The 18024-nt window shown below is 44.3% G+C and overlaps 1 long non-coding RNA gene across 1 annotated transcript in view; it reads left to right on the plus strand.

The window, feature by feature from the left end:
- LOC135828807 (uncharacterized) overlaps window positions 1-14814 on the plus strand; it is a 46872-nt gene extending 32058 nt beyond the window's left edge. The window contains exon 3 of the long non-coding RNA XR_010555753.1: window positions 14740-14814. This is a non-coding gene — a long non-coding RNA (uncharacterized LOC135828807). The remainder of the gene's footprint in view (window positions 1-14739) is intronic.
- The last annotated feature ends 3210 nt before the right edge of the window (window positions 14815-18024 follow it).

Below are 18024 nucleotides of genomic sequence, written 5' to 3' on the forward strand. Positions count from 1 at the left end.
GTTCTCCGTTCAGCGGGTTTGTCAGCATGTTCCTCGGCTGTAGCACGCAATGTGGCCGTACACACCATTTTCTTTGATTCCGATACCGGTGCAAAACCACCCAATTTCCGATAGAATAATTCAAAAGCACATACTACTCGCTCTCTCATGTTTGATGTTGATGGTATGCCGAAATCTACGCCTCTAGATAGTAGCTCCTTTTGAACAGTCGTAAGTGGAATGTTCGCCATGTTAATTATTGTGCTGGTATCAATTGTGATGGAGCCAAAGCGCTTCTTCCGAAGCCACTTGATGTTCTGATCGTATTTGGTGACTAATCGAGTATGTAGCCTATCATCATTCTCCGAGATAAGCATGGAAAAACGAAGAAAGTCATGTTGTGACAGGAAGTCCCGCGCCTGGCGGTAGAGGTGTTTAAACGCAGTTCGTGTTTTGTCAATTGTATCCATGGATCTCGCAATGTCATCCTTGATGAAAGTCCTTTCAATTGAAAGGGACTGGTACGCTTTATCCCGTTGTACCCTCTTCTGGATTGCGCCAGGACAGACGCTGAGCTCCAAGCATTGTTTGAGAAAAGCAACATTAAACGCAATGCACCCACAAACATAACCCTGTTCTATGCAAGCAAAAAGAAAATGTTGTAGCACTCACACTTTTTAAATAATACGCACTCACCAGTTTTGTCCACACGCACTAGCTGCTGCCACATTCATCTACTGCTACCATTCTCAGATACACTGCAAAGGTTCACACTACACGCGTTATGCATAACCGCTAGCTGTGCTGCATTCTCACGCTTCTTTTCATATTACTCTAGCTATAACTGGTTGTTTTAGTGATTCTTATTATGTGACGATGTTCCACTGATGATAGTCACACGAAAACGTTCTGGAATTGTTTCATTTTAATTGTTTATACATGGTTATGAGTGCACAATTGATATTTTTCATTGCTATTTTACGATTTTTTTTGTTCATTAATTCTGCCATATCACGATTTTTCTGCCTTCCATGTTTTTCTCTGCCTTCGTATCCACTCGTTTTTTGAATGCAATAAAAGCCTTTGTGAAATGTCGGTTCAGCTCGCTCTGTTGATCGCAATTCTAAAACTATTGTCGCCTCGACGCCTATTTACATTAATGTTATTGTTATTTAAAAATTCGACGAGGAGACAATAATTTTAATATGGCAATAAGTAGGACGAGCTGAAGCGACATGCGGACTACTTTATTAACAATGTAAGCGATGGAGACGATGCAAGAAACAATCTAAAGGGTAAATAAAATACATGTAAGAAGAAAAAGGGCAATGGAAAAAAAGATGATTCGAACAAGTTTTCGTACAACACTCTTCAGGAATCACCGTTGTACTAAAGAACAAAATGAGAACAAAGGAAATAATATAGCAATCAAGGTAGGGTGACACCCTACCTTGATTGCTATATTATTTCCTTTGTTCTCATTTTGTTCTTTAGTACAACGGTGATTCCTGAAGAGTGTTGTACGAAAACTTGTTCGAATCATCTTTTTTCCATTGCCCTTTTTCTTCTTACATGTATTTTATTTACCCTTTAGATTGTTTCTTGCATCGTCTCCATCGCTCACATTGTTAATAAAGTAGTCCACATGTCGCTTCAGCTCGTCCTACTTATTGCCATATTAAAATTATTGTCTCCTCGTCGAATTTTTAAATACTTCAGGTCGAGATATAGCCAGACTCAGATAGATATTCTGAACCATGCGCTGAAGTCACGATTTCATTATCGTAGTGTTGCATTGAACGTAGTGTTCCTTAGACGTTGTCTGGACAATGGTGTTTGTCCAGGTGGTGTAGAGAACCGTGTCCGCCGGACCAAAGCTTACCACACGTTAAACATCGAACGCGTATTCATGAAAGACGAGATTGCCCGGTCCTGCGACACTTTGTCAAAGTCACGTTCGCGGTTTAGGTATTTGTATGATCATGCACGCTGCTTTCTCTCCTCTCACGATTTCTTGAGATTCTCTATGCTCCTTTCGGAAAATGACCAGAAACAACGTATCCATCTAATCACAAAACATGACAAGACCTACAATTGGCTAAGACAGAAAAGATATGGACATGTCACCATCGATCCTGATACCACCATAATTAACATGACATCACTAGAGCTGACCACTCTTCAGAAAGAACTCCTTTGTCGTGGAACCGATTTCGGGATTCCACCAAAATCAAACAAGAAGGAAGTCATCATGACCGAGTTTGAGCTCTTTTACCGCAAGTTATTACGCTTCAGACCGGTGTCCGAGTCACAACAGTCCATTTGCGCCGCAAAGATCCGGGCAGAGGCCGAGGAACACGCTGATGCATTACCGGATAGAAGAACGTTCTCATTGAAACGCGAACATCTCAAAGCCCTGCATGAGCTACGGAGTAACAAAGAGATTATTGTCACGCGCCCTGATAAGGGTCGTGCAACTGTTTTAATGAATAAAACTGACTACATCGAGAAGATGTCCGTTATCCTAAATGACACGTCAAAGTTCCGTACACTTGGTCCGGTCAAGACCTGTGATCGAACTGAAAAAGTAGAAAAGGATCTAGTAACTTATCTTAAGAAGCTAAAGAATGAAGAACAAATATCAAAACATGAATTCGATCGCATCAAACCGACTGGTACCCTTCGTCCTAGACTCTATGGCTTTCCAAAAATCCATAAACCTACATGCCCTGTTAGACCAATAGTATCCATGACCGCCTCCCCTCAATACTCTATCTCGAAATGGCTGTGCATCTACCTACAGCCTGTTCAAGATTACTATTGCAAACGCACTGTGAAGGATAGCTTCGACTTTGTTGCGAGGCTTCGTGATAGTCCGGTCCCTCTCAATGCACACATGTGTTCCTTCGATGTTGTAAGTCTCTTTACGAATGTTCCTATTGATGAGACTGTTGACATCTGTATGGATGTATTGTACCGTAACGATGATGTTGATACTCCATGGGTATCGGAAGCGGCGTTTCGTCATTTGATGCTGTCAGTTACAACTGGTGTCGAATTTTCGTTCAACGATGTGATGTACAAACAAGTGGATGGTGTGGCGATGGGATCTCCTCTTGGTCCCGTCCTCGCCAATATATTCGTTGGTTATTGTGAGTGCAAGATTGATGAGTCGCTTTGGCCCGCGTTCTACGTGCGTTTTGTTGACGATTCGTTCACGCATTTTGACAGTGTTGAGAGCAGTGAATTGTTTCTCGATGTGCTCAACAGCCTGCATCCTTCCCTCCGCTTTACTTGTGAGCACGAGCAGTCTAGTAAGTTGTCATTTCTAGACGTGCTTGTAGAGAAGACTGGCTGTGAAATGTTGACTTCTGTGTATCGTAAGCCTACGTTCACTGGTCAGTACATTGCCTTCGATTCATATTGTTCGTCTCAATACAAGGTCAACTTAGTTCGTAACCTCGTGGACCGTGCGCAACGTATTTGTTCGCCCAGTAAGCTGCAGGCCGAGCTCGATTTTCTTCGATCTGTTTTCTTGAAGAATGGCTATCCGGAATTCTTGTTGCGTAAGTTTCTGTCCATAGAGCAGAAACCGAAATCGGTGCTGATTGGTCCACCTCGCTGTCCCGTCTATCTATGTTTGCCATGGAAGGGGCAGGAATCGATCAAAGTGTGTCGCGAAGTCAAGTCTATCGTCCGTCGTACTTATTATGCAGTACATTTTGTGCCAGTCTTCACAACAATGCGTGCGTTCACGGTGCGGAAGGACGTCCTACCAACCCTCCACCTCAGTCATGTTATCTACAACTTCGAAATGTGCTAGTCGGTATGTTGGTAGGACTGTTCAGCACCTGAACGCACGTATCAAACAACACACTCCACTTCACATCCTTCCACCCAGTGCGCAATCTGAGAGGCCCAAACGCGGGAGGCCTAGGAAAAACCCATCACCTACACGGCAGGATAGTTCCCTGCCGCTGTCTGCCGCTCCCTCTCTGACATCTGTGTTGGACGGGCTTGAGCTTGGCAGCTCTTTGGAGGTGCGTGCGGAACCGCCATTGGTGCAGCCCTCAGGTGTGCCTAAGTCTGTGCCTCTGGGTGCTTTGCATGGGGCTGTGCCTCGAGTGGTGACAGCACCTCTGCCTCCCCCTGACCCTCCTCCTTCGAGGTATGTGTTGGTGGAGAGCACCCGCGGCGGTCGATTTGTCCCACCGGAACTAGAGCTGGATTCAACAAAAAGACCAACAACCATGGCTGCAACAACAACACCAGCTTCACATCCAACAACAACACCAGGTTCACATTCAACAACAACAACAACAACTAATCCACAAAACAAAGCAGCAAATGACAGACCACGGAGATCTACAGCAGATTACAACCGGACCTATGAATTCACGGTAAAAATACAAAGGAAACAATCGGAAAGGACGACGACTGACATGAAGGCAACGGCATTCACGGTTGGCGTGGGTGGTGAAGGCGAGACGCAGGACGATGCAAGTGAGGAGGAGAGTCGAACCGCTGTGGATGACGGAGCAGGTTCTGATTCGGACAGTGAGGGAGAAGGTGAGCTGAGTGAGGGTGAGAGTGAGTGTGAGGGTGTGCGCGTGAGTCGAGATTGTGTGCGTCCGTCTCGTAATAAGTCTTCAGTATACAATCATTTGGTTTCTAGTACTGACTGTTGTCGTACTTATTCTGATTCCTGTTTTTCTGTTTTGTGCCGTGCTCGTCATGGTTATCTTTTGCAGTTACAAGTTTTGGAAGCTGTTTTTCAGCGCATTCATAAGCCGAATTTGTGTGTCCAGAAAGATAGTGTTATTACCCTAAAATTGTTCAAATAATGTTCTTTTGTGTAGTGTGGCAACGTTGTTGCCACTTGTGCCTAAATGTGTTTTGTCACCTTCTTGTTTATTATTGTTATTATTATCATTCGTTCTCACTTTTTTGTTTTTGTTGCTGATACACACTTGTCACGCTTAGTTCTTACTTGTATACCCTTGTGTTCTACACACTTTTGTGAGAAATCGCACCTCGATATTCCAGTGTTGTCATTGTATCGTGTCACCCTACCTTGATTGCTATATTATTTCCTTTGTTCTCATTTTGTTCTTTAGTACAACGGTGATTCCTGAAGAGTGTTGTACGAAAACTTGTTCGAATCATCTTTTTTTCCATTGCCCTTTTTCTTCTTACATGTATTTTATTTACCCTTTAGATTGTTTCTTGCATCGTCTCCATCGCTTACATTGTTAATAAAGTAGTCCACATGTCGCTTCAGCTCGTCCTACTTATTGCCATATTAAAATTATTGTTATTATTATTATTATGTGCCAGAACTTTGCAGCCTAGAGAGTGTGTGTGTACCGCCATATTTTATCAATTAATATTATTATCATCAGCCTAGGCCTCATTTTCTCATTCATTGAGTCCACAAAGGACGAAACAGTTCTGCCCGCAGATTGAGTACTTCGCTCCTGCTCTTGTAGCATCTGAGCACTCTCATGTGGGGTAGTGCCCTTGCTGTTTGCGTTATTCAGAGATCACAGACTTGTCAGTTTGAACACTCTGGCAAAGGTACTTTCGGGCCTGGTTTAAATCTGGCCTTGGAATATTTATTTTCATCGCTATCAGGTTCGGCCTCATTTTCTCTGTACTGCGCTGATGAGTCCAAACAGGACGAAACAGTTCTGTCAGATAGATAGATAGATAGATAGGTAGATGGATGAATGGATGGAGGGACGGATGGATGGATGGATGGATAGATAGATAAGATGGATGGATGGATGGACAGACGGACGGACGGACAGACAGACAGACAGACAGACAGACAGACAGACAGACAGACAGACACACACACACACACAGACAGACACACAGACAGACAGACAGGCAGACAGACAGACAGACAGACAGGCAGACAGACAGACAGACAGACAGACAGACAGACAGACAGACAGACAGACAGACAGACAGACAGACAGACAGACAGACAGACAGACAGACAGACAGACAGACAGACAGACAGACAGACAGACAGACAGACAGATAGATAGATAAATAGAAAGATAGATAGATGTCGCCATGCAAACAAAAACCGGCTCGCTAAGTATAACGGAATCACGAAAAACCGGACATGGACACAGCAACGTGATGACCAATGGAACCAGACATACTGCACCATTATTGTTGTGTCAATAATAATAATTTGAACAAACGGCGAGGAGACAACAATTTGATAACCGCAATCAGTAATACAAGCTGGATCGACATTTGTGTACACTGTATTCATGTATTGTAAAACTGTGGAGACAATGTGCAATAAAACGATGAAAAATGTGAAGAAATTGTGTAGAGAAAGAAAGGGATTCAAACAAGTTTTCGTACAACACTCATCAGGAATCGTCGTTGTACTAAAGGACACTGAAACAAAAATTGAACTATTATAGAAAATCTAAGTTAGAGAAATAACACTAAGAGCAACAACAGTGAAATTTACAAGTGTGAATTTTAACAATCAAAGCGAGAAATGAACAAAGGAGAAAGGAAGGAAAGACAACGTGATAACACATAACAGCAGTACATTAAACCTAGAACATTAACGGCCAAGCTTGGCCGCACTAAACACGACACGTTACTTGAACAATTTCAACCCAATTATACTATCTTTCTGTACACACAAATTAGGCTTGTACAGACGCTGATAGATAGCTTCCAACACTTTTAACTGTAGTCCATAACCATGACGACCACGGCACAATACAGTGAACGAAGAGTCGGAATACGCACCGCAACAATCAGGACTAGCCAGCAGATGATTGTACACTGAAGACTTGCTACCACGAAACCTACGCACAACACTAACACTCTCACCGGCACTCTCACCACCACTCCCATCACCGCTCTCCGACTCACTGCTCCCTCCGCCGTCCGTTCCATCCTCCGCTTCCTCTGTACTCTCTCTGTCTCGTCCATCCCGCCTGACCGGGTCCATTGAACTCAACTCGGCCGTCCCCCTGCTATCACGTCCCTCCTTTCGCCCTCGTCCGCTGAGTGCGTAGCTTCTGTTGTAGTTGGCTGTTGATCGTCTTGGTCTTTCAATTATGGGCTTGGATGGTGGATTAGTTGTAGTTGCTGTAGATTGCGTTGTTGGTGTTGGTGTGGGAGTTACTGATATGCAAGGTGGGTCTTTTTGAGTCGGCATTTGTAGTGTTAATGCAGCTGTCAGTGTTGCTCGCGGTCTGCCACTGGCAAGCTCCACCGCCGCAAGAACCGATGGCGGAGGATCAGGAGGAGGCAGTGGGACCGGGACCGCAAGCGGCACCACCCCAGCCAAAGCCGCCGGGGGCACTGACGAGGGAACCACCGACGGCCGGAGCAAAGGCGGCGACACAAGCCGACCCGATGAGCCACCACGCCCATTCTCCTCCACCACCGCCACCAACGACGGCGGAGCAAGCACAGTCTGAGAGCCAGGATCCGCGGGTTGTGTAGGCAACGGCTGTGTGGTTAATGGTTGTTTTCTAGGTCGCCCTCGCTTCGGTCTTTGTTGTTGTGCGCAAGGTGGAAGTATGTGACGTGGTGTGTGTTGTTTGATGCGTGCGTTCAGGTGCTGAACAGTCCTACCAACATACCGACTAGCGCATTGTCGGCATTCAAAGTTGTAAATAAGATGACTAAGGTGAAGGGCTGGTAGGACATCCTTCCGCACCGTAAACGCACGCATCGTCGTAAAAACTGGCACAAAGTGTACTGCATAGTATGTTCGACGAACAACGGACTTGACTGCACTACAAACTTTAGTCGACTCCTGTCCTTTCCAAGGCAAACATAAATAGACGGGACAACGAGCAGGACCAAACAAAGGAGCCTTAGTAGTTTGTTCGACTTTCAACAACTTCTGCAGCAAAAACTCAGGGTACACGTTCTTAACGAAAACTGACCGGAGAAAGTCAAGCTCTTCCTGCAGCTTACAGGACGAACAAATACGCTTCGCACGGTCTACAAGGTTACGCACTAAGTTTACTTTATATTGAGACGAACAATAAGAGTCATATACAATGTACTGACCAGTAAACGTCGGCTTACGATAAACGGTTGTCAGAACGTCACTACTCGTTTTTTCACCAGCACATCCAGAAATGACAACTTGTTGGACTGTTCATGCTCACATGTGAAACGAAGGGCAGGGTGAATACCATTTAACACGTCCAGAAACTCGTTACTACGCTCCTCATTATTAAAATATGTGAATGAGTCGTCCACGAAACGTACATAAAGGTCAGGCCACAATGAATCATCAATCTTCGACTCACAGTAACCGACAAACACGTTTGCCAATACTGGACCAAGGGGCGAACCCATCGCGACACCATCGACTTGTTTGTACATGACATTGTTGAACGAAAACTCAACTCCAGTTGTGACCAGCAACAACAATCGTCTAAACGCACTTTCAGATATCCAAGGAGTGTCAATGTCATCATTACGGTACAAAACATCCATGCAGATGTCAACAGTTTCTTCAATCGGCACATTAGTAAATAAACTGACGACGTCAAACGAACACATGTGTGCGTTGGGTGGTACAGGCTTGTTGCGGAGCTTTTCGACGAAATCAAAACTGTCTTTTACAGTGCGCTTGCAATAGTGGTCCTGCACTGGTTGTAAGTAAATACACAGCCACTTGGAAATAGAATACTGAGGCGAGGCCGTCATAGAAAGGATGGGACGTACTGGACATGTGGGTTTGTGTATTTTTGGTAAGCCATATACCCTAGGCCGAGCGTGCCTGTCGGTTTTATGCGATCGAAATCATTGGAGAATATTTCTCCGTCGGCTTTCAGTTTCTTTAGGTAAGCTACTAGTTCTTTTTCTACTTTCTCTGTTCGATCAAAACTTTCAACCGGGCCGATGGTCTGGAACTTTGATGTGTCGTTTAGGATGACAGACATCTTGTCTATGTAATCAGTTCTGAGCATCAGAACTGTAGCCCGCCCTTTGTCCGGGCGCGTGACGATAATTTCAGTGTTTTTGCGGAAGTCACGCAGGGCTTTCATGTGTTCCTGGCCTAAGGAAAACGATCGTTTGTCTGGAAGTTTGTCCGCATGCTCCTCAGCCTCCTCAGCCTTTCTTTCTCTACACAATTTCTTCACATTTTTCATCGTTTTATTGCACATTGTCTCCACAGTTTTACAATACATGAATACAGTGTACACAAATGTCGATCCAGCTTGTATTACTGATTGCGGTTATCAAATAATAATAATAATAATAATAATAATAATACTTGTAATAATAATGGTTACAGTTCGCATGTCACTCATGGAAGGATCCATAGGCTTAACGCATCTGTCAACGAAATCCAGGCAGAAGAGCCGATAAAAGGCATCTCATTATTGTTAGAACGTATCGCAGTAAGAACAACTACGCAAGCGCAGCACATTTTTCCACAAGCATCAGCCATTCTTTCTTGTCTAGAGCCAGTACAAAACAGTCAGAAATATCAATATTGGCGTGCTTTATATCATTTTTAATATTCTCAATCATAAACAGCCAGGATGCAGCACTTGGTGACGACGTTGTCTTCTACATGATCTCCGATTCGCAATCGGTCCTGAAATAGCATCAGCTCAGCTACTGCGTCGCTCATTGACAGAAGTTTTCAAGGACTTCGGTGAGAGCTGCTCGTCAGACTCGTTTGCCAGCGAGGCCAGGATCTGGTCCTGGAGGGGACCTGGATCAGATGGGACAATGGCTACGCTGGATCGACTACAGTCAGATTCGTAGTGCGCCTTCGCAAATGACACGCGTATAGAAAACTCCGTCAGCCGTGGAGCGTCAATGATTCACGCCAATATCGCACCGTAACGGCCTTGCACCCTCTGACGCCAGGCATGCGCTAATGAAGTCCAGATTTACGCGCTCAATTCAGCGCTTGTTACAATAAAGGCCAATTTATATCAATATTTACACTGCCTCCACCTAGCAGCACCTCGTCACCCTTCACGCTTTCTTTCTGTGCGCCTTGCTGTGTGGTTGTGTATATCTTTAGTGGACCTGACAGACCTGCTTTAGCTAGAAAAGTTGCCTGACGATTGAAAAACTCTAGAAACTCGGAGTAGCAACGGGTTGTGTTTTCTTGGTGAGGACCGCTTCCATTGTGTACTAGCTCCAGTGAACCCCAGCCCCTGTTGAGCCCTCTTTGCGGCGGACAGGACCACTTCCCCCTGTAGATAGATAGATAGATAGATAGATAGATAGATAGATAGATAGATAGATAGATAGATAGATAGAGTAGTTCAAGATCCATTCCCGTGCACTGTTCGTTTAAAGCGCGCTTTGCTTTTCTCTCCAACTCTGTAATCAGGGGCGTACGCCGCTCGCCTCCAGGAGTGGTTCCCATGCCAACTGATGCACCAACATTCCACACAATTGAAGTGCTGTTTTTCGTATCCCACGGAGTTTCTGCATATTCTCCTCAGACTGGGTGAAATTAACATCCACAAGCTGCTGGACGATGATGTCATTGCTACGCATTTATGATTTTGAAGGACAGAATTTTTCCCCGTTTTATGGATGTTTTGTTCAAAATGACGATTGCATGCGGTCTTGAAAGCTGCCTAAGTTTCGAATCATCTGGAGCAAACATCACACAGGGCAAGCAGAAGCCACCATTGCATGCCTGTCAAAAGACTACCCAGGGTAACTCCTCTAACAAGGATAGTTGAAAGTGGCGCTGTTTGCCATCCGTCTGGACACGCACAGGCAACGAAATCCTTCGCCTTCAGTGGCGCACAATGATTGTCGATGACGGAAATCTTTTCCGTGTCCAGCAAATTTCGGGGGACTGGATTCCGCTGTGGACGTCGACTTTCAGAATATCCCGTCCAACACACTCCCATGTCATTGAAGTTAGTTTTGGATGATCCAGCAGCTTCCAACAACGGTCGCTCTACAGCTTCGCCGACGATTTCTTCCTCAACGCTGCTCGTTGGATCAGACTTCGCTTGCAAGTCAGGTGCGTCTGCATTCTCATCTATCGCTTGACCTTCGCCACTAGCACTGACTACACGCTTTGTCTGCAGCTCAAAATAGCTCTGAATAGAGCGCTGGCCCTCTGGATGTCGACGCTTCATTTTTTCTTTTCCACAAAGCGAAAGCATTGTCAAAACACGACCAACTAATTACTGTGTCAAAGCAAACTCCAAAGGAAAATTTGACTCTGAGATCGAGGAATCCGGCGATGTAACTACAGTAGAGACTTTGTTGAACCCAGTTCAGTACGCTGTGTCCCAGCACTACTTTCACACCTGGGCTAGTCACCGTCCTCGATCGGGCGTCAGGCGGATGCCAGACATGCACTTGCACCGTGCACATGTGAGCGCTGGGCCTGGATCAACAAATTCTCTGTATACATGTACCCACATGGAATTTTTTTACTGGTTCCAGGGCATCCCGGGAACCGCCCTATGTACGCCCCTGGTAATTGTGATATCAACTTTCTTGTACATTGTTGTTGTTAAATTGCAATGAAAAATATCAATTGTGCACTCATAACCATGTATAAACAATTAAAATGAAACAATTCCAGAACGTTTTCGTTTGACCATCATCAGTGGAACATCGTCACATAGTAAGAATCACTAAAACAACCAGTTATATAGCTAGAGTAATATGAAAAGAAGCGTGAGAATGCAGCACAGCTAGCGGTTATGCATAATCCGTGTAGTGTGAACCTTTGCAGTGTATCTGAGAATGGTAGCAGTAGATGAATATGGCAGCTGTGAGTACGTGTGAACAAAAACTGGTGAGTGCGTATTATTTAAAAAGTGTGAGTGCTACAACATTTCTTTTTGCTTCCATAGAACAGGGTCACGTGTGCGAATACATACAGCTTCCAACACCTGCAACTGCTTAAAGAAACGCGCGTGACAAATAACACTAAACCAGGAATCGTCAAACCACTTACGACAATCCGGACTGGAGAGCAAATGCTTGTAGATGGCAGACTTGCTCTTGTCGATGTCGAACTCCTCCTAGTCAGTATCACTCTCATCCTCCACTTCCTGTTCCTGCTCACCCTTGCTTTCCTCCTGACCATCCTGTTCATCCCCATCATCATCCTCCATCTCCATCTCCTCATGCCATCGCTTCTTTCTCATTGACGTGTTCACTGCTGCGCCCGTACTTTCACCTGCCACTACTGGTTCCGCCTTCTCCATTTTTCTCAGTCTGCCATCTACAAGCATTTGGTGTCCAGTCCGGATTGTCGTAAGTTGTTTGACGATTCCTGGTTTAGTGTTATTTGTCACACGCGTTTCTTTAAGCAGTTACACGTGTTGGAAGCTGTATATATTCGCACACGTGACCCTGTTCTATGCAAGCAAAAAGAAAATGTTGTAGCACTCACACTTTTTAAATAATACGCACTCACCAGCTTTTGTTCACACGCACTCACAGCTGCCACATTCATCTACTGCTACCATTCTCGGATACACTGCAAAGGTTCACACTACTCGCGTTATGCATAACCGCTAGCTGTGCTGCATTCTCACGCTTCTTTTCATATTACTCTAGCTATATAACTGGTTGTTTTAGTGATTCCTTCTATGTGACGATGTTCCACTGATGATGGTCACACGAAAACGTTCTGGAATTGATTCATTTTAATTGTTTATACATGGTTATGAGTGCACAATTGATATTTTTCATTGCTTTTTTACGACTGTTGTCTCCTCGTCGGTTATTGTTGTTGTCGTTGTTGATTTTTATTTTACTTCGCAAGGCCAAACGGGCAATAGTGTCCAATTCTATGGAAGCGAAATTCAAAAGGGAGAGAGATACGGGGAAAGAGGGAGAGAGAGAGAGAGAGAGAGAGAGAGAGAGAGAGGGAGGGAGGGAGGGAAATGATAAGCAATTTTGCAGCGTCAACTGAGCGATTTTGCAGTGTCAATAGAGCGATTTTGAAGTGTCAACAGAGGGAACACAAAGAGTTCATTGAGGTCTCGGACAGAAGTGCCTTCGCCTTCTCCAAATAGAGTGTTTGTTTCATTGCCACTAGCTTTCTACTCTTATCAGAGGGCTTGAATATATTACTCGAGTTGCTGTGAAGTCTTGCAAGCTCCTCGCCCTCCTCTTTGGTAATGGTTTGCTTCGGGGTCGGTGTCCGTTGTGAATTGGCAGAACGTCATCCTTGAAGTTAGCAAACTTCCTCTCCTCTGAGCCTGGATCGAGAAGGCGACAGAGCTTGCAGGAAAATGAGGGGGGCTGTGGAGATCAGAGATTTAGTTCCGACGATAAACACTAACGCTGGGTGGTCATTGCTGCATTTTGTATCGCCACTCGCTTACCGGTATTATCTGATTTTCATGATATTTGGCGCTGAAGAATGTGTTTTTGTTTTGTTTTTGTTTTTACTGTAGTCTCCTCCACTGATAGTCAATGTTAGCGCTTTTAGCTGAACTCTTTTCGGGCTGCTTCCCACACCCTCTTACTGACAGGGGGTTTGGCCTTTATCAATGCTGGTTTGGGAGCTTGCACATCATTGTGAACCTTATGAAGGCAATTTGCGGAAACGTTGGAATGATTATTGTGAAATGAGTTGAAATATTGCAGTGGTAATGGAAGAGAGCGTGTAGGCTCTACTCTTATCTGTTTATGAAACTGCAAGAAGCCTCCCCACTTTTACTTAAATAATAAATGCTCGTCATATCCTGGCACGAGGAAAACATGGATGCAGTGAATGGAATTTTCGGTCTTTGACCACTTGCTGGTGAGCTGATCTACTCACCTCCCACCGCTTTAGGAGCTGCATCTGCGCCTTGATCCTTGAAGGGTGGTGGCGTTCCTACGGATGCGGAAAACCCGGCTTCCAGCCGAGTCTCACCCGAACCGTGAAATTAAAATATCCTGGCCTGCCGTGTGTGGAATATGGGGGCCATTTTGGTGCTTGAAAACTGTAGGTTCCTGGCTCGTGGACTGCTGGTGTTGGGATGACTCCTATGCACTCACTAATAATTTATGACATTCGCTTTTGCACTCATGGACACTGGGCCTCCTGGCTTATGGATGGCTCCTATGCAACAGTATGACGGCTCATATACAATAGTCCTCAAAACCGCCATGGGTGGATGGGTGGATGCACAACTCACACATGTAGAGTAGCCAGGAATTACTAGTGCCTATCGGGCCACGGACAGTTGCAGAATGATTGTTAAAAAACATTTTCGTATTTTGGGCAACACCCACCACCCCTTTTGTGCGGGTTAAATGATTTTCAACATTGTATTGATTTACTGTACATGTACTTGACTCCCAGTAGTTGATAATATGGTGGTAAAGACACACCTGGCAATATGGCGGTAAACACACAGAGAGAAGGAGAGCTATGTGCCAGAACTTTGCAGCTTAGAGAGGGTGTGTGGGCAGGCGTGTGTTTACCGCCATATTGCCAGGTGTGTCTTTACCACCATATTTTTCAACGATAAGTATAGCTGCAGTGGTGTCTTCAACTTCATTCTCCTGACTCTCAGTAGAACTTCGTAAATCTGTACTTTTTGTGCATTCGATAATACGTTTTGAACGGAACTTCTTAAAATATCTCACTCCAAAGGTTTCTTTCATGTAAATAGCATTTGGTTTGGATAGCCTCTAAATCCCATATTTCACTTTTCTGATTGAGACACATGGACGATATGAATATTTCCGAAGCGAGTAATAAAAGATATTTCACCTTGCCCTTTGTCTGCTGTTGTTCAGGGATCTGTCAGGCACGAAGCTGAGTACTTTACCCGTGAACTTATTTGTGACTAGCAGAAGGTTGCAGCGCCTGTAAGTGTTACTTGTACCGTTACATTACTTAGTAGTAATAGTGGTTGGACACCAGGAGTTGGTTGGCTGTTGGTGTATTATATTCTTCTTCTCAAGATCAAACAGGCATATGTAGCCTTCTTTTCTGGTAAAGTGAATTGCCCAATCTCTCACAAATTAAAACAAAGGAAAGACAAAGGAAAGAAAGGAAACCCAGGATTAATTTGTTTTTGCCTCTTTGGTTATGAAACCTGTCTGATGGGAAGAAAGAAAATTATCATGTATAACCCATGACCATTATGGTCGTAGGGGCGCCATGTGTATCATTAGGCAGTATGTATGTATGTATGTATATTTTTATTTGAATTCGCAAGTACACACGGGCTACAAGCCCAATTACATGGAAGCGAATGCCATAATGAGGCCAATTAAGAAAAAAAAAGGTGGAGGAAGGAGGAGGACGGTAGCAAAGCAACAGGGAGGACAATTCAGGACCAAAATCAACAATTGCACAAATGTGAGAGCACCTGAGACTGAGGGTACCTGTGGAGCGATAAAATGCCAAGCAAACAGAAGAAAGGAAATCACAAGCCAATACACGCTAAACTGCACTTGAGTTAGAATGAAGGGGAAACCCGGTAGTAGAATCACAAGAACAGGAAAGAAGAAGAAAAACCTAACTTAAAGAAAGGAAAACGACCAAGGAACTACAAGTTACACTATAATGTCCACTAACACCTCAAGTTACTAAACAATCAGATCACGTGATAACTGTTAGCCAGTTAGTTGTAGAACGTCAGTACCGTCTTTAGGTGTCGTGCAATGTTATCGCATGAGCTGTTTATTAAGTAACTGGTGGTGTTAGTGGACATTATAGCGTGACTTGTAGTTCCTTGCTATTTTTTCTTTCCCATAAATGTATCCTTGGCTCTCTATTCGAGTCCTTTCTTGCACTCCTGAAAACAGACTACTGTACTCTGGTAAACAAGCTGTCTATACCTATCACTATCAGCAGCAACGAGAGAGAGCGAGGGAATTGTAAGATTATTTGGTCCATTCATTGATGTAGGTGAACCAATTGTGACGCGGAGACCACGAGGCCTTGAACCAGGCACCATTCCATCCAAGAAATAGTGGCATGAGCAATCATGATGCCTTGCTACATGTCAAAACCACTTCAACATACTAAATTATAAGAGTATTATGAGAGTGTGAAGAATTCCAAATATGAGACGGAAGGAGGCAGAGATAGTGAATGCCTTATTGCCTTGGCAAGTGAATCCTCTACGCTCTGACAAAAAATAGAAAAAGCAGCAACACTTGGCCATGTACAGATTTTTCATCAACAGCCACTCAAGCACTGCACTCTCCAGCCGACCTCAACACCTAGCCCAAGCACACAATCAGCAAATCTGCACGTCCGTTGGTACTGAATTCCTTCATGCCGATTTTCCGAGTATAATTATAACTCTCATCAGTGAAGGCGCATATCATAGAATGGCTATTAACGACAGTGAAAATAACACTTTAGTACCCAAAGGGGTAAGCATAATCCCAGCGCGCAAGAGGCGCGAAGATTGTGGCTAAGCAAGAATATCAAGTGCAAAACGTTGTGAAACACTAACCTGTGGATGATGTAAAGGACCGCTAATGGTTGAGACATGAGAGTGCTGGAAGCCAGGTGCGACATTGGCAGACCACAGCATAGCAAGTAGCAACGCGAAATGCCCATGGGCATGCACACCATCAACCCACTCACCACACCGCACCTCACCGCCGTCACATCACGGCCATTCTTAGTTTCCATGATACTGCTTTGCACGTACGTGTAGCTTAGAAATGCTGTGCCTAGGGTTCCCAGTAAAAAGATAAAGCATGTTGGGAGTTCCCTAGTAAAATAATAAATTCTACTACAACTACTACAGTGGCAGTGGTGAAGAAAATGACGGAGAAAGGAAAGGATCATTGCATGAAAGTTGCCTTCAAACTTACAAAAATAATACATAGTTAGATTATTGTTCATGGCTATCAGGTTGGATTGGATTGGATTGGATTTTTATTTATAGTGGTGACTATAACAGACAATTGCCTAATAACAATAGACCCACTCGATGGAAAGATGCAAAAAGATATGAATAATTAATATAATAATAGACTACCGGTATTGGATAGGTGATCATGTTCGCATTGTGCATAGCTGAAAGTCATAATTACTAGCGTGAAAAAGCAAGGCATTGGGGTAACAGTTTCTTAAAACGGGCGGAGTTATCCACACAGCGAGCTAGAGGGTGCAAATCATTCCACAGCTTAGCACATTGGAAGGAAGCGCCATGACGGACAAAGGCAGTTCTGAGCATGGGCAACTTAAGAGTGCGTGATACAAGGCTGCGCGTTGCAAGACCATTATTTAAACGCTCGAACATTTGACTTAATGTGACACTACAGCGGCCTTCCAAACAGCGCCACGTCAGATACAGTAATTTCTTGCAATACATGGTTGCCAAACGATCTAGACCAAGTCTCGCAAATAAAGGGCTTGATGGGCTACAAAAACCAGTATCGTACACTGAACGCAAAGCTCGCTTTAGCATTCGTTCAAGCCTACCTAACTGGGTTAAGGAAAGGCCAGCAGAAAAACAATTTGATGCATATAGAAAATCTGGCAACACTAGGCACTTTACGAAGGTTTCTCGGCAAGTCAGCGGAATATTGTGTCGATTTCGGAACAGAATACCAATTTTACTGGCTAGTTTGGAGACCAAAGAATCAACTTGAGTGCTCCAAGAAAGATCCTGGTCCAAATGTATTCCAAGGTACTTTGCACATGTCACTTGCTTGAGCTGCACTCCATGGCAGTAGACTGCAAATTGGTGGTCAGTAATATGTGGCGTAGACAGGAAGAGCACTTGTGTCTTCCGAGCATTTGGAATTAAATTGCGGTTTGACAGCCAGGTACTAATGGCTGAGACAGCTGCAGACAGGGAGTTGCTAAGCGCATTCTTCTGCGTACCGCAAACATACAATAGAATATCGTCAGCAAATTGAATAACTTTCACACAAAACTCGGAGATAATGGACTGGATCGAACGAACATAGAGTACAAAAAGCAGCGGACCAAGAACAGAGCCCTGGGGAACGCCACAAATGCAGGGGAAAGGAGGGCTATAGTTCTCAGCAATGTGCACTATTTGGCGACGATTGGACAAATAGTCGGCAAACCAAACTAATGCTGAA

Source organism: Sycon ciliatum, chromosome 12 (assembly GCF_964019385.1).
Source record: "Sycon ciliatum chromosome 12, ocSycCili1.1, whole genome shotgun sequence".
Classification (NCBI taxonomy): domain Eukaryota; kingdom Metazoa; phylum Porifera; class Calcarea; order Leucosolenida; family Sycettidae; genus Sycon; species Sycon ciliatum.